Source organism: Symphalangus syndactylus, chromosome 10 (genome assembly GCF_028878055.3).
Source record: "Symphalangus syndactylus isolate Jambi chromosome 10, NHGRI_mSymSyn1-v2.1_pri, whole genome shotgun sequence".
In the NCBI taxonomy this organism is placed as follows: Eukaryota; Metazoa; Chordata; class Mammalia; order Primates; family Hylobatidae; genus Symphalangus; species Symphalangus syndactylus.
Genome location: NC_072432.2, coordinates 35,824,054 through 35,837,149, shown reverse-complemented (window position 1 = coordinate 35,837,149; position 13,096 = coordinate 35,824,054). Strand labels below are relative to the sequence as shown.

The 13,096-nt window shown below is 38.6% G+C and overlaps 1 long non-coding RNA gene and 1 pseudogene across 1 annotated transcript in view; one reads left to right on the top strand and one right to left on the bottom strand.

Moving 5' to 3' along the window:
- LOC134731626 (uncharacterized) overlaps window positions 1-13,096 on the bottom strand; it is a 107,158-nt gene that overhangs the window by 60,661 nt on the left and 33,401 nt on the right. The window lies entirely within an intron of this gene.
- On the top strand, window positions 5,800-7,361 carry LOC129491595 (zinc finger protein 705A-like; annotated as a pseudogene).

The following is a 13,096-nucleotide window of genomic DNA, read 5'->3' as shown; positions in this document are numbered from 1 at the left end:
TGTATCCCAGTACTACTCTGCCCTCCCAGGCCTGCAAGCCTGCGATGGGAGGGGCAGCCCTGAAGATCTCTGAAATGTCTTCTGGGTCTTTCTTCCATTCTCTTGATGATTTCTGCTCTCTGTACCAATCTCCTTAGCAGATGGTTTCTCTAGGCCATACTCTTGGATTCCTCTCCTGAAAATGCTATTTCACATGGCCAGGCTGATAAATTTCCGAATTTTTCCACTGTTTCCCTTTTCTCTGGAAGTTTACCACTTGCAGTTAGAAATAACCACACAGCAGCCTGAACACTTTGCTGCTTAGAAATTTCTTCTATGGGATATTCTATTCTATCACTCTTAAGTTGATGGCTTTTCACAAAGCCCTAGGGTGTGGCCACACAGCTGTATTCTTTGCTATGGTGTAGCAAGGGTGACCTGTGCTCCAGTTCCCAACACCTTATTCCTCATTTCCATCTGAGGTCTCATCAGCATGGCCTTTGCTGTCAACATTTCTATCAACATTCTGGTCATGACCACTTCACCAACCTCTAAGGACTTCCAAACTTTCCCTAGTCTTCTTATCCTCTAAGACTTCACCAGAATCTAGGCTTTTTTCTAATCTATTTTTCCAAATTCTTCCAGCCCCTGTCCATTACCCAGTTCCCAAGCAGCTTCCACATTTTCAGGTATCTGTTAGCAGCAACACCTCACTTTTCACTACCAATTTTCTGTTTTAGTCCATTTTCTGTTGCTTATAGAATACCTAGAATGAGTAACTTATAAATAAAAGAAATGCATTTTGTACAGTTATGGAGGCTGAGATGTCTCAGGGTGAGGGACCAAATCTGGTGAGAGCCTTTGTGCCGGTGGGGACTCTGAAGATTCCCGAATTGGGGCCACAGGGCATCACATGGCGAGGAGACTGGTTGTGCTAGCTCAGGTCTCTCTTTTCTTGTATAGCCACCATTAATCCATTAATCCTTTAATCTGTTGTTCCATTAATGGATTGATTCATTACTGAAGGCAGAGCACTCATGATCCCATCACCTCTTAAAGGCCTCACCTTTTAATACTGCCACATTGGGTATTAAGTTTCCAACACATCAAATTTGGAGGATACATTCAATCATAACACAGCAGAAATACAGCCTAGTTTATTTTTCTACAAATCAATTTAATATCTATTTCAAGTCCCTATTCCACCAGGAGTGAAATTTGGGGCTCAATTCTTCTCTTCTTTAATTAAGGTTGTTTACATAGTGCCAAGGAAGGAAGCAGGTCTGCTCTTCAATGTCGGCCATCCACATAGGCATCTGCCAAGACATCCATCATCTAGTCTGGTTTTCAGAGCTTGATCATCATCAGTCCAAACAAGGTGACATTGAGATGTCACACCACCCAAAGGCACAGGCACTCTGGGGCCATTCAAATGATGAGTCATCATTTGAATCCCTAGATCTAGTCTTTGCCGAAGTTTATGCTTTGGAAATCCCTTTTATATTAATAATTCTTATTGGTACTAACTTTCTTTCTTCATCTTGTAATTTTGCTTGCCTCTCTCTTCTTTTCTCAGGTAGGCTCTATGTACAACAAGATCAGCTTCTAGGAAATCTAGCCTTGTATGTTCCTTACATATTGTAATCACAGGAATAGAGAAACACTCTTTCTTCCAACACACAAATCAAGACAAGATAAAGGACTCTGATTGCCCCAGTTTTGGTAAATTGCCCACCTCTGGCCAATTCTTGAGTCAGAAAGATAAGCCACTCTGATTGGTCAGCTCAGGCTATGTGCCATTTCAGGTTAAGTTTCACAGACTCACATCTTAAATCAAAGATTCCATTGAGAGTGATTTCTTAAGTATATGCTTCTGAGAGAAAACAGTAAGGGAATGGGGAAAGCTAGAGAAGGGGAAAAAAGCCTTGCAATTTCCAAAACCTGATATGGGAGCTGTGGAGCATAAATTATACCTCCTAGCATGTCATCCTGGGGCAAAGAAGCCCTGGGTGTGGAGCGATTGGAAGGCCATAAAACTTCCAGGCACTTTCAGCTTTACATGTAGACAAGGCAGACCCAGTGCCCAAGGTCCAGCCTCCAAAGGGCTCAGGTGCAAAGCCTTACTGGCAAAGCACACAAAAGCTAGGAATGGGCTTACAAAACTGGCAAAAAGGAATCCCACGGCCGGGCGCAGTGGCTCACGCTTGTAATCCCAGCACTTTGGGAGGCCGAGGCGGGCGGATCACGAGGTCAGGAGATCGAGACCACGGTGAAACCCTGTCTCTACCAAAAATACAAAAAATTAGCCGGGCGTGGTGGCGGGCGCCTGTAGTCCCAGCTACTCGGGAGGCTGAGGCAGGAGAATGGCGTGAACCCGGGAGGCGGAGCTTGAAGTGAGCCAAGATCCCGCCACTGCACTCCAGCCTGGGTGACAGAGCAAGACTCCGTCTCAAAAAAAAAACAAAAACAACAACAACAACAAAAAAAAACAAAAAGGAATCCCAAAGAATCGAAGTGGAGCATCCAGTGTCCACTAAATTTGCTCAGTGCTTTGGTGGGGAAGATACAGTCTCTTGATTAACGCCACCAAACATTCTCAGGGTTAGAAGAAGGGCAGTTCTCAAGGGAAAGAATGTGAAGCCAAAAAAACAACTGACCACTGGTATCATTCAAAGCCCGAGATAAGGCTGTTAAGTTTTCCTGGAGCTACAGTATTTCTGCACGTTTCTCCTTTTCTCCTAATAATTTTTGACTGTAGGTGTTGATGTTAGTCAATACATAAAGTTTTATAACTGTTATAACTTTACTGTGCAATGTAGTGTTCATGATAAAAATAACCCTTCTTTTAACCATTTAACATTTTGACCCTTGATATCTATGTGTCTGAAATCATTAATTACATCTGTTTTTAAGTGTTGCCTTATAAATCTTTGCCCACCCTCTTTTTAAAAAAAAGTTATGTTTGTTTTATGGAAGATATCACAACCAATACCAAAGAAATATGAAAACGTATTCAAGGCTTCTATGAACACCTTTACATGCATAATCTAGAAAACCCAGAAGAGATGGATAAATTTCTGGAAATTTATCCTAGATTAAACCAGGAAGATATAGAAACTCTGAACAGACCAATAACAAGAAGTAAGATTGAAATGGTTAAAATAAAATGCCAATAAAAATAGTCCAGGACCAGAAAGATTCACAGCTGAATTCTATAAGGCATTCAAAGAAGAATTGGTACCAATCCTATTGACACTATTCCAAAAGATAGAGAAAGAGGAAATCTTCCCTAAGTCATTCTACGAAATCAGCATCACCCTTATACCAGAACCAGGAAGGGACACAACAAAAAAAGAAAACTATAGACCAATATCCCTGATGAATATAGATGCAAAGTCCTCAACAAAATACTAGTGAGCCAAATCCAAGAGCATATCAAAAAGATAATCCACCATGATCAACTGGGTTTCAGACCAGGGATGCAGGGATGGTTTAACATGTGCAAGTCAATAAATGTGATACACCACACAAACAGAATTAAAAACAAAGATCACATGATCATCTCAAGAGACATAGGAAAAGCATTTGACAAAATCCAGCATCCTTTTATGATTAAAACCCTCAGCAAAATTGGCACAGAAGAGACACACCTTAAGGTAATAAAAGCCACCTGTGACAAACCCACAGCCAACATTATACTGAATGCGGAAAAGTTTAAAACATACCCCCTGAAAACTGGAACAAGACAAGGGTGCCCACTTTCACCTATTCTAGCTAACATAGCACTGTAAGTCCTAGCCAGAGCAATCAGACAAGAGAAAGAAATAAAGGGCATCCAATCAGTAAAGAGGAAGTCAAACTGTCACTGTTTGCTGATGATATGATCGTATACCTAGAAAGCCCTAAAGACATATCTGAAAAGCTCCTAGAACTAGTAAATGAATTCAGCAAAGTTTCAGGGTACAAAATTAATGTACACAAATCAGTAGCTCTGCTATACATCAACAGTGACCAAGCTGAGAATCAAATCAAGAACTCAAACCCTTTCACAATAGTTGCAAAAATAAAATAAAATACTTTGGAATATACCTAACCAAGAATGTGAAAGACCTCTACAAGCAAAGCTACAAAATACTCCTGAAAGAAACCATAGATGACACAAACAAATGGAAACACATCCCATGCTCATAAATGGGTAGAATCAATATTGTGAAAAATAACCATACTGCCAAAAGCAATCTAGAGATTCAATGCAATTCCCATAAAAATACCACCATCAGCTGGGCGTGGTGGCTCATGCCTGTAATCCCAGCACTTTGGGAGGCTGAGGCGGGTGGATCACCTGAGGTCAGGAGTTCGAGACCAGCCTGGCCAACATAGTGAAACTCTGTCTCTACTAAAAATACAAAAAATTAGCTGGACGTGGTGGTGGGCGCCTGTAATCCCAGCTACTAGGGAGGCTGAGGCAGGAGAATCTCTTAAACCCAGGAGGCAGAGGTTGCAGTGAGCTGAGATTGTGCCATTGCACTCCAGCCTGGACAACGAGAACAAAACTCCATCTCAAAAAAAAAAAAAAAAAAAAGAAACCACCATCATTCTTCACAGAGTTAGAGAAAACAATCCTCAAATTCATATGGAACCAAAAAAGAGCCCACATAGCCAAAGCAAGACTAAGCAAAAAGAACAAACCTGGAGGCATCACATTACCTGACTTCAAACTATATTCTAAGGCCATAGTCACCAAAACAGCATGGTACTGATATAAAAATAGGCAAATAGACCAATGGAACAGAATAAAGAACCCAGAAGTAGAGCCACTTACAGTCAACTGATTTTCAGCAAAGCAAACAAAAACATAAAATGGGGAAAGGACACCCTATTCAACAGATGGTCCTGGGATAATTGGCAAGCCCCACGTAGAAGACTAAATCTGGATCCTCACCTGTCACCCTATACAAAAATCAACCCAAGATGGATCAAAGTCTTAAATCTAAGACCTGAAACCATAAAGATTCTAGAAGATAACACCAGAGAAGCCCTTCTACACATTGGCTTAGGCAAAGACTTCATGATCAAGAACCCAAAAGCAAATGCAACAAAAACAAAGATAAATAGATGGAACTTAATTAAAGTAAAAAGCTTCTGCACAGCAAAAGAAATAATCAGCAGAGTTAACATCACCCACAGAGTGGGAGAAAATCCTCATCTATCCGTCTGACAAAGAACTAATATGCAGAATCTACAAAGAACTCAAACAAATCAGCAAGAAAAAATGAACAATCCCATCAAAAAGTGGGCTAACGACATGAATAGACAATTCTCAAAAGATAATATACGAATGGCCAACAAGCATATGGAAAATGCTCAGCATCACTAATTATCAGAAAAATTCAAGTCAAAACCACAATGTGATACCACCTCACTCCTGCAAGAATGGCCATAATCAAAAAATAATAGATGTTGGCATGGATGCGGTGAAAAGGGAAGACTTACACTGTTGATTAGAATGTAAACTGGTACAACCACTGTGGAAAACAGTGTGGAGATTCCCTAAAGAACTAAAAGTAGATCTACCATTTGATCCAGCAATCCCACTACTAGATATTTACCCAGAGGAAAATAAGTCGTTATACAAAAAAGATACTTGCACACACATGTTTATAACAGTGCAATTTGCAATTGCAAAAATGTGGAACCAGCCCAAATGCCCATCAATCAATGAGTGGATAAAGAAAATTTAATATATGAATTCTGGCTAGGAGGTTTCTCATTCTGCTCAAATTGTTACAAAGTTCAGCTAGAGAAGACCTTCCTGTGAAGTTTTACCCCCTGCTCCTCTGACCACCCTCCTGATGGATGCCTATGGTGCCAGGCAGGAATGGGCTACTTGGGGATCCAGCAAGCTCCCAGTGCCTTTCTGCTACTTCCTCTACCTCTGTATTTCACTCAGCTCAGCTCTCTAACTTGACTCAGCTCCAGCTTTTCTTAGTGCCTGAAACATCTAAAAGTGAAAATCCAGAAGAAGACAGAGAGAAACTGAGCTCTTGACAATGCATTCACTAAAGAAAGCGACCTTTGAAGATGTAGCTATTGACTTCGCCCAGAAGAGTGGAGCTTTCTCTTGATGGACACATCCAAGAGAAAGCTGTACAGAGATGTGATGCTGGAAAACATCAGTCACCTGGTGTCCCTCGGGCATCAGATAAGCAAATCCTATATAATTTTGTAGCTGAGGAACAAAGAAAAGAGCTATGGAGGGAAGGAAGAGAATTTCTTCAAGGCCAGAGTCCAGACAGGGAAACTGCCCTTAAGAAAAAACACATGATATCCATGCATCCTATCATCAGAAAGATGCATCCACCAGTTTGACAATGGAGAAGTCTCTCATTCCAGATGATCCCTTTGAACATAATGATTTGGGAGAAGATTGCACTCACAGTTCCACAATGACTCAATGTTTGTTAACTCACAGTGGAAAGAAACTCTACATCAACAAATGGTGTGGAAAATCCTTTAGTAATCAGTTGTCCCCTAAACAACATAAATTCATACTAAAGGTAAATCATATCAATGTAGTCTATGTGAAAAGGCTTATACTAATTGCTTTCACCTTAGGCAGCACAAGTTGAGTCACACTGGAGAGAGACCATATGCATGTCATCTATGTGCAAAAGCCTTCACTCAGTGTTCTCACCTTAGAAGACATGAGAAAACTCCCATAGGAGAGAGACCACATAAGTGTCATCAGTGTGGGAAAGCCTATATTCAATCCTGAAACCTTCAAAGACATTAGAGAACTCACCTTGGAAAGAGATGTTATGAATGTGATAAAGGTGGGAAAGCCTTTAGTCAAAGCTCTGGCTTTAGAGAGCACAAAAGAATTCACGCTGAAGAGAAACTACATGCATGTCTTCTATGTGGGAAAGCTTTCAGTCTATCTTCTGACCTTAGATGACATGAGAGAACATGCACTGGAGAAAAGCCATTTAAATGCCATTTATGTGCGAAAGACTTTAGTCAATGTGCTAATCTTAAATAGCATGAGAAAATTCACCCTGGAGAGAAAATTATAAACGTCTTCAGAACAGATTCTGACTTTAGATGACATGGTGTTAGGAATGATGAATGTAAGGAATGTGGAAGAGACTTCAGCTATAGTTGTAACATCTAAACATGCCAAAGGATTCAAATCTTGAGGAAATACTGTAATCAACATGGAGTATACTTCGGTTACCTTTATTCTTCAGTCCACATCAATGAATGGAAGAGAAATTGTATGACATGTATGTAGCAAAGACTTGTTAGTGATCTGATCATAAATGACATGAGAGAGCTGAAACTGTCAGAATAATAAACTAAAAGTCTTAAGCAACAGCTTTGACTTAAAACGTGGGACTTTCAGGTAGAGAATCTCTAGCTCTATATGTATATATGTTATATACATATATATAACATATATACATACATAATGTCATCTTTTTTCCAATGATATATGTATATACGTTATGTATATGTAACATATATACATATATAGTTGGAAAAAAGAAAATGTGTATATATATGTTATATATAATGTATATATATTACAATATTTGTAAGTATTATTTTTTAATTATTTTATAAGTATTATTTTGCATTATTTCAATATTTGTAAGTATTTATCTTTTGGAAAAGTTTAATAAAATTTCTTATATAATTCTGCATTCAATTTATTCCCAGGTCACTTTGCTATTATACATTTACATGCCACATTTTTATGAATAGACATTTTCTCAAATTTCTGAATTATTTTGCTAAACTACGTGTTAAGAGTTTTTTCTAGAGGTCCACCTTCTTGACTCACTTTTCTGATGAGAAATCTATCAGTTTCTCTACAGTGATTTTCAGGTTTGATAGATCCTCAATGTGAGAAACTTAATGTCAACTAAGAAATGAATTACCACTGAAGATTTTTCTCTTTTCAAGATGCTGACTGTGTTTTGTCCAGTGTGAAATCTGACATGTGCCACAAGTGTTGCTCTCTGAAGAAAGGATTTCTCATGATTTTTCATTGCATAACTTCTCCAGTAATAAGTATTTGGTATTTCAAGAGAATTCATTGCTCTTGGAAAGATTTTCCTTTCTTATTTAGCTTATAAAGGCTTTCCTCTCTTATTTTCCATTTTAGCAACATTTTATCACTGTGTTTTCTTGTGAACATCAAACCTGGTGCTTGGCTGAATGTTCAGTCACAGAAAATACAAATAAAAGGTCATCCAAGTAAAGTTTTCTTATGTTATTTGACAATAAATTGCAAATAAAAAACATTTTCACACTGAATGCAGAGCTAGAGATTCTCTACCTGAAAGTCCCATGTTTTAAGTCAAAGCTGTTGCTTAAGACTTTTAGTTTATTATGTTGACAGTTTCAGCTCTCTCATGTCATTTATGATCAGATCACTAACAAGACTTTGCTACATACATGTCGTACAATTTCTCTTCCATTCATTGATGTGGATTGAAGAATAAAGGTAACCGAAGTATATTACATGTTGATCACAGTATTTCCTCAAGATGTGAGGAAATGCATATACATATATGTATGTATATATATATACGTATATATATATGTATATATATATGTGTGTATATATATATGTATATATATATATATATATATATACACATACCATGGAATACTACTCAGCCATGAAAAAGGAACAAAATAATGGCATTCACTGCAAGGTGGCTGGAATTGGAGACTATTATTCTAAGTGAAGTAACTCAGAAAGAGAAAACCAAACATCACATGTTCCCACCCATCTGTGGGAGCTAAGCTCTTAGGATGCAAAGGCATAAGAATGATACATTGGACTTTGGGGACTTCGGGGAAAGGGTAGGGGGTGACAAGGGATAAAAGACTACAAATTGATAAAGTTTACACTGCTCAGGTGATGGGTGCACCAAAATCCCAGAAATCACCACTAAAGAAATTATTCATGTAATCAAACACCACCTGTTCCCCCAAAACCTATTGAAATAAATAAATAAATAAATAAATAAAAATTATGTTTGTTTTAGATGTGCTTTTTGGAAGCAGCAAAAGTTTTTTAAGCAGTTGTTTTTTAACTATATTTGGAGAACTCTGTTTTAACTGGGTAGTATAACTCATTTAAATTTATTATCAGGACTGATATCATTTGTGTTGTTGTGCTACCTGCAGTTATTGTTTCTTTTTTCTTTCTTGCTTTTTTCTTTCTATTTTCAGGTTTCTATGCCACTTCCTCTGTTTTCTGTAATTTGCTCTTTGGGTTGATTTTATCTTCTGCAGCTTTGGAAGATATCAACTCTCTTTTAAGTTCTATTGATATTAGTGTTTAAAAATTATTCTTTTTCATTCTTTACTAACTTTCACATAAGATTTTAAAAAGTAACTATCTTTTTGCTTTCTTCCAATTCACATATTTCTCACTTAGTCATAGTCTTTCTTCATGTTATCTAGACATTCAGATCCACGTTAATGTGATTTGATTCTATATGTAGTTTTTCCACTGTCTTCTTTTAAGAACAATTTCCAATGTTTGCATTTCATTTTAACAACCAAACTTACAACAATTATTTAAATCTAATGCGATGGTTAATTTTACGTGTCAACTTGACACATATGTTTTAGTCTACTCTTACATTCTGCAAAACCTTCTCAAGTAAGTCCACCACATCACTGATTAAATTTTTTTGTTATAACAAGTCTGCTTTAAATTTTTTTGTTATAACAAGTCTGCTTTTACTAACTACATTGTTGATTTTAATTCTATTGCATTTTTCATTTTCATGACAATTTCCTCTTCTCTGGCAGCTGATTTTATCTCCAGCACGTTTCTGTGTATTTCACACTACTATCTCTTTAGGTTAATTTCTACTCTCCTCTTGGCTTTCTCTTCCAGTTTCATAAAGATTATCTTATGGTTTTAATGACTGCCAAGATGTTTACCAAAATATTTTCCTGGTTCTAGTAGTAAATCATTTAAAAAATATGTACTCCCTCTCTGAATCATCAGAGAAAAAAATAAGCTTTTCTTGTCATTTTCTTTTTAAAAGCACACACGAAAGATTTTTTCCCTCTCCAATTCCATGAAAAAAGAATTTTTTCCAATCCATGTAAATACCACCATTCAAAGTCCATGATCCTACCTCACCCCTCAGGCTTTTCTTTTCTTTCTTTTTTTTTCTTTTTTGAGACAGGGTCTTGCTCTGTTGCCCAGGCTGTAGTGCAGTGGTGCAATCTTAGCTCACTGCAGCCTTAACCTCCCAGGCTCAAGCCTCCCACCTCAGCCACCCAAGTAGATGGGAACACAGGTGCGTGCCACTATGCCTGGCTTATTTATTTATTTATTTATTTATTTATTTATTTATTTATTTATTTTTGTAGAGACAGGGTCTCAATTTGTTGCTCAAGCTGGTCTTGGACTCCTGGGCTTAAGTGATCCTCCTGCCTTGACCTCCCAAAGTACTGGGATAACAGGTGTGAGCCACTGTGCCCAGCCCAGCCTTTTCTTTGGAGTTAATAGAATTCTCTTTTTATGCTATTTCTTGGAGATAACTTGGCATGTAAATATTCTAATTAAATTTTCATGTCTTACAGGGCTTGAGTTGGGGTCTTCTCAGACCCAGGCTGTCAACTTCTTTGAACTTCTCGCCCCACAGAATATGTAAAATTAATAGCCCAAAGCTTTCCTAATATCTACGCTAAGTACATCTAGTTTCTTTTAGGACTGCACTTCTCTGTATGTAATGAGTCACTATCATTCACACTACCCTCCACCTAACATGCTCGCCAAAACTCCATATATCCTGTTGCTATGATCTAAATGTTGATGTCCCCCAGAAAAACCATGTGCTGGAACCTAATGCCTAATGTGGTAGTATTAAGAGGTAGCGCCTTTTGAGGAAGTGATTAAGTCATAAGGATTCCAAGTTCATGAATGGGGTCAGTGCTATAAGAGAGCTGCCTTGCCCTTTCCACCACATGAGGACACAATAAGAAGGCATAATCTTTGAAGCAGGGAAGGAGCTAACATCAGACACTGAATCTGTTCATGCCTTAATCTTGGACTTCCCAGCCCCTCAAAGGTTGAGCACTAAATTTCTGTTCATAAACTACCCAACCTAAGATATTCTTTTATAGCAGCAGAAATGAACTAAGATAGAAATTGGTACTGAGAAGTGGAGTGCTGCTTCAACAAATACCTAAAAATGTGGAAGTGGCTTTGGAACTGGGTAATGAGCAGAGTCTGGAAGGATTTGGAGGAAGAGGCTGAAAAAAAAAAAGCCTATTTTGCTGCAATGGACAGTAAAGCGATATTCTGGTGAGGGCTCAGAAGAAAAGGAATGCTGTTGAGAAACCTCAATCTTCTTAGACTTTACCTAAGTGGTTGTGACCAGAATATTGACAGCAATATGGATGTTAAAGGCCATTCTGATGAGGTCTCAGATGGAAGGAACATGTTGTTAGAAACTGAAGAAAAGACCAATCTTGTATAAAGTGGCAAACAACTTGGCTGAATTGTGTTTATCTCCTAGTGCTTTGTGGAAGGTCGAACTTGGAAACGATGAAATATTTGAAAGAAATCTCTAAGCAAAGTGCCAAGAGTGCAGCATGGCTTGGCTTCTCTTGACTGCTTATACTAAAATATGAGAAGAGAAAAACTAACCGAAGATGGAATTTATAACAAACAAGGAAGTAGACCTTAAAGATTTGCAAAATTCTCAGCCTGGCCATGTTGTAAAGAATGAAAAATTGTGTTCAGAGTGAACAGCAAGGGTGTTGGCCAAGTCACTATTTGAAAAGGATATTTAGTGTGGATGGGCAGAAGCTTGCTTGCTTCTATTCATCAAGGCAATGGGAGAATGGGCCTGAAAACATTTCCAAGATCTTCAGCAGCTGCCCTGTCCATTACAGGCTCAGAATACCAGGGCCTTGAGAGCAGAAATATTTCAAAGTTCTGCCCTCTCATTCTGGTGCAGCACTCCTTCGACCTCTCAGCTGTGACTCAGTGGGCCCAAGTGCAGCTCAGGTTTCTCCTCTGTGCAGATGTACAGGCAGTAAACCTTGGTGGCATCTGTACAGTGCCACCTGAGCAGAGTGCTTGAGCTGTGAGGACATGGCTACGTCCACCTAGATTTCAAAGGATTACCCAGAGAGCCTCAGAGCCACTGCAAAGAGTTCCCACTAGAGCAATGTCTAGTGGAGCCATAGAGGCAGAGTCTCTTCTGAGACCTCCCAAAAATAGAGCCACCAGCAAGCAACTCCAAACAATGACAACTACAGCATGGGCTGCACCCGACAAAGCCATGATGGCAGGGCTGTTCAGACCTTTGAGGCCCAGCCTCTACCCCTGTGTGTCTGGAAGATGAGATATCAAGTCAAAAAGGATTATTCTGGAGTCTTAAGGTTTAATGTTTCCCCTATTGGATTTTGGATTTGATTGTTATCCCCTTTTTAAAAAATTCCTTCCTTTTGAAATGGAAATGTCTATCCTATGCCTGTCCCATCATTGTATTTTGGAAATATATAACATGTTTGATTTCACAGCTGGAGAGTAACTCGCCTCAGGATGAATCATACCTTGAGTCTCAGCCATATCCAATTTAGTTGATATTCAGATGAGACTGAGTTTTAGACTTTTGAGTTGGTACTGGAACAAGTTAAAATTCTGGGGGCTATCGGGATGGAACAAATATATGCTTCACATGAGGGGGCCATGAATTATAGGGGGCCAGGAACAGAATGTCATAGTCTAAATGTTGACATCCCCCCAAAATTCATGTTGAAACCTATTATCTAATGTGATAGTATTATGAGGTGCAGCCTTTTGGGGGAGTGATTAAATCACAATGGCTGTGGCCTCATGAATGGGATTAGTGCCCTTACGAAAGAGATGGAAGTGCACTGCCTTACTTTCTTCTATGTGAGGACACAGCAACAAGACATCATCTCTAGGTCAGAGAGTGAACCCTTTCCAGTTACTTAGTCTATTGGCACTTTAGTCTTGGACTCCTCAGCCTCCAGAAGTGTGAACAATAAATTTCTATTGTTTATTAGTCACTCAGTCTATGATATTTTGTCCAAAATGACTAAA